General features: G+C 40.1%; 1 non-coding gene across 1 annotated transcript; it reads left to right on the top strand.

The window, feature by feature from the left end:
- Positions 1–3,784: 3,784 nt before the first annotated feature.
- Positions 3,785–3,888, top strand: LOC125080241 (U6 spliceosomal RNA). Its single transcript, XR_007121270.1, has one exon. It is a non-coding gene; the product is annotated as a U6 spliceosomal RNA (small nuclear RNA).
- The last annotated feature ends 972 nt before the right edge of the window (positions 3,889–4,860 follow it).

Raw genomic sequence — 4,860 nt, 5'->3', positions numbered from 1 at the left:
CCATCCACAATCCTCCCTACTCCACAGTAGGGAAATCTTAGAGTTATCTTTGATTCCTCATTCTATCAAAGAAAGATATCCAATCCATTAGCAAATCCCATTGGCTCTACATTCAAATATGTCCGGAATTCACTGACTTCTCATCACTTCTACTGGTGCCAGCCATCATTAGCTTTCCCTGGATTATTGCAATACCTGTTTATGACCTCACAGCATTTATCCTACTCCCCTTTTTCCCCACCATCAGTTTGTTTCCACAGAGAAGCAAGCGTGATTCTTTAAACTGCTAAATCAGATTAATCCCCCCGCTTCCAAACCCTCCCTATGCTTCCCACCCCAGTCAGAGATGAAAAGTCCTAGCAAGAGCCCATAAGGAACGCCATGATCTGGGCCTTGTATCTCTCTGTGTTTGTCTGCTACTTCCTCCCCCAGTTCTCTGCTCCGGCTGCTTAGCAGCTCCTTGCTGTTCCCTGTATGCTTGGTACACTCTCGTCTCGGGGCCTTTGCATGGTTGTTCCTCTGCCTGACATGATCTTCCTTCAGATAGCCACATGGTTAACTTGCACACCCGATGTTGTTTGGATGTTAGCTTCTTAACTAAGCTTACCCTGAAAATTCTATTTAAAATTGCAAACCCAACTCCACCCCCATCCTCCTCATTACCCGCTCGCTTGTTCTTAGCACTTACGCTTTCCAACATACCTTACAATTTGTATTTTTATCTATTGTCTATTCCCCCGCACAAGAATATGAGCTGGATGTGGGTAGGAATTTGTATATATATCTCCATATTTTTCACCACTTTATCTCCTGTGCCATGGTATATAATAAGCACTCAATAAATATTTGTTGAAGGAGTAAGAATCACGAGGATTCTGCAGTCCTGGCACCGTGGAGCTGTTATATCACTGGATGGTTCTACAACACAGAAGTACATTTCTGCTTTTGTCAAGTTGGGTCTTGGTTATGGCAACTGACTCCATGTACTGATACAAAAGTTAGGAGCTTGGGCTTTGGATTTGGGAGACTCCACTCAGTCCTATCACTCCCCTGCCTGCAACCCTCATATAGCTATCTATCACAATGAAAATAATTTCTGATTTTCCTTACCAGTCAACAAATCAAACCAAATCAATCTGATCTGGCCTCTGACTTCAATTTCCACTTCTTCACATACTGTTCTCACTCATGTCTTGTTTCTTCATTAGGGCCTTTGCACCTACTGTTCCACCTGCCTGAAAGACCCCTCCCCAGCCCCTGTCCCAGATCTTTACAGGACTGCCTCCTTGTCATCCATTCAACATCCACCACCTCAGAGAGAACTTTGGCATCCCTGTCCCAGTATCCTTCTCTACCCCTTCACCCTGCTTCTTATTCATGATAGTGCTTAACATAATTGCTCATTAAAATTCTCATTATTTGCCTGTCTACATTGGGAATTGGGAGTTTTGTCCAGCAGCACCCATCTACTGTTGGTTGAAGTTTGCATCCATGAGTGATAATTCCTTGCTCACATCTGAGATGCTTCTAGGCCAAAAACAGAAAACAAAGATGTTTAGGTGCACCTTTGAGGTGAGACACTATCAGTGCCAAGTGATGGAAACCCTCAGGGAGCAGTTCAGCTGAGAAGTTGGCTGAGTGGCCATAAAGGAGCATTAGAGGCTTCTGATAGATAACATTCTCTCCCCATCCTCCCCTCCCCATAGATGTGTAAGCTTTGTGAGAAGGGACTTTGTCTGTCTAGTACTCTTTTCTTAGTGCATACAGCAATGCCTGGCCTTAGCAGGTATTCAGCAAATGCTAGCAGAATGAATTCATTAAATTCCATAGACTTTTCTTTGTCTTTTTCCCCACCTGGAAAAGGTGAATCATAATCCAGTTGATCTTGCAAGGTTGTTGTGAGAGTCAAATCTAATAAAACATGGAAGATGTTTAGCACAGGAAAAGACCACAGAAAATTCTAAGCTGTTATGATTCAGCTGTGTGATTTTGATCTAGAGAAGATCACTTACTTCCTCTAGGCCTTGGTTTTTAAATAATCACAGTTTTACCTTTCTCCAAGTTGGAATAAGAGCAAAATGTGATGGTATGTATGAGTGACAGTATTGTATAGATATACATGTGATTCTCACTCACTCATCCTGTTTTTTTGCAGGGATTAGTCCCGGGTGGGCAGGCAGGCAAAAATCCCTGTCCTCATGAGGCTCCGATTCTAGTGGGAGAAACAAACAATAAAATGAATATATATTATTAGGAACCAGCTCTGAATCTTTGTGTCCTAGGCAATCACTTGACCTCTGTGAGCCTCAATATTTATAACTGGACTCGATAATCTGCCAAACCCTATGGGCTCTGACTTTTTAATGTGAACTTAAGTGGAGAAGCTACCCAGAGAATGCAGTTGGCACAAAGACTTTACAGAGAAGGCAGGACAAGCTGATTATTCTTGTTAAATTATACCGTTTACAAACCAGGATACGCTAAACAATGCTATGACGGCAAACATCTCCAGGTCTCTAGACATTAAAGCTTTATTTCTTGCTCACACTACATATCCACTCTACTTTGTCAGGGAGCTCTTTGATGTTGGCCCCATTCAGGGAAAAAAGCTCTACCACTTGGAATGCCTTAAGTTACAGAGGTGGGGAATAAAGAGGGCTGGAGAGTCACATACTGGCAATGAATTGCTCCCACTTGAAAGTTACATGTCACTTCTACCTATGTCTACTGACCAGTTATATGGTTTTACTCAACTGCTAGGGGACAGGAAAGTATAATCTTCCCATATACTTGAAAGGGGAAGAAAATGCAGATGAAATGGAAATTTCTACTACATTTAATAATCTGCTTTTTTCACATAAAATATCACACTACTATTTATAAGATGGTTAATATTTTAAGATATTTTGGGGGGGTTCCTGGGCAGCACAGTCAATAAAGCATCTGACCCTTGGTTCTGGCTCAGGTCATGATTTTGGGGTCCTGGGATTGAGCCCTGTGTCAGGCTCTGTGCTCAGCAAGGAGTCTACTTGTCCCTCTCCCTCTGTCTCTGCACCCCCCTGCCAAATAAATAAAGAAATCTTTAAAAAAATAAAAATAAAAAACTTTTATTATGGGAAATTTCAAATACACACAAAACAGGATAGGATAATGAACTCCCAGGTGTCTATCACCCATTAGCACGCCACTATTTTTAAACACTGAAAAAGTTTCCATTGTACAAAGGAGCTTCTTATTTATCTAAACTCTTGTGTTGGACATTTGGGTACTGCTAAATTTTGCCATTATAACTCATACTGCAATGAACAACCTTACTCACAAGTTGTCACTTACTTATTTCTATATGATAAAATCCCTTCTAGTGACAACTTTCAGACCTATCTTTCTCCCTACCAACTGACTTCCTGGGTCACAGCTCATTCCCAAAGTAACGCAGAGTCCCAGGATAAAGGGAAGGACAGGGCAGCAGGTCCTGTCCAAGCAAAATGTTTTAGAATTTTGTTTTAAAGATTTTATTTATTTATTTGACAGACAGAGATCACAAGCAGGCAGAGGCAGGCAGAGAGAGAGAAGGGGGCAAGCAGGCTACCTGCTGAGCAGAGAGCCCGATATGGGACTCGATCCCAAGATCCTGAGATCATGACCTGAGACAAAGGCAGAGGCTTAACCCACTGAGCCACTAAGACACCCTGTTTTAGAATTTTTAATAAAACTCTAGACATATATAGTTCAAGGAAAATATGATTAATACATACTTTGTCAGAATAAACTAAAATATTATTTAGTGTTCATTGGGAGCTCACATACTAAAACTGGACCGATAAAGAGAAGATTAGCACAACCCCTGTGCAGGCTGACATGCAAATTCATGCAGTGTTCTATATTTTAATAAATAAATAAATAGATAAACAAATAATAAAAGACTTGTGGTTGAAGACTTTGACATCTCTTAAATGATTATTTAATGAGAAAAATTATTGAATTTCTCCTCAAAGCTTCCATTCCCTAATATATAGCCTCTTATTGGAGAAAGTACTTTGAGTCAGGACCTTGCAGTTTGACAGAAAGACATGAGTCCTGGTTTCAGGCACACACTATCTATAAGCTGCCCTAAAAGTTATTTGACTTTTTCCAAGCCTTTATGTTTTCCATTTGTAAACTGGCAATTCTAACTCACAGGTTTGTTGTGAAATGTAGGTAACATGGTGTTTATGAAAGCATCTATGACCAAGTCTGGCATATAAGGAGTGCACAATAAAAATTTCATTTTCTTTTTTTATCCTTTTTTTTCTCTTTTAAGGTTATACTCAAGGTATGAGAGTAGCAGTGATTTTGAAGAATTTTCATTGTATAGTTCTTAGTGAGCATGTACTTCTTGAGAGCATGTCCAGTAATCAATAACATTGTGTTGAAATTAGTGTTTTTCCATAATACCAAAACCAAATTTTGGAAAATTCTTTCAGGTAAGCCCTTTCCTTGGAAAATTCCCATTCCCTCATTTGCAGCAGCCAAGTGCTATTTACCCCAGGACCAACACCTTGCAAATTATTTTCAATGTTAATAAATGATTTTCATTCATTTCCTGTTTTCCTCTGTTCACCAACCTGCCAGCAGTAGTCACATGCTGACCTTAAAATAACTGTACTGGTAAACCACTGATTCTGATTATTAGTCGGATGTCTGTAATTGTGTTACATAGTCAACCCAGTTGGAAATTAGCAGAAATGCCTCCCAGCATCTAGCTGTGTGAATTGGAGACCGCAAGTAAAGAATAGGTTTAGAAGGGCCTGAAAAGAAGGGTATCATAAAACTTGAAAAGATGAGTTCAAGTTTGGTGAGAATAGAAGGCTCTGTTTTACT

The sequence above is a fragment of the Lutra lutra genome, chromosome 10, assembly GCF_902655055.1.
Source record: "Lutra lutra chromosome 10, mLutLut1.2, whole genome shotgun sequence".
Lineage (NCBI taxonomy): Eukaryota > Metazoa > Chordata > Mammalia > Carnivora > Mustelidae > Lutra > Lutra lutra.
This window is presented reverse-complemented; position numbering and strand designations above follow the sequence as displayed.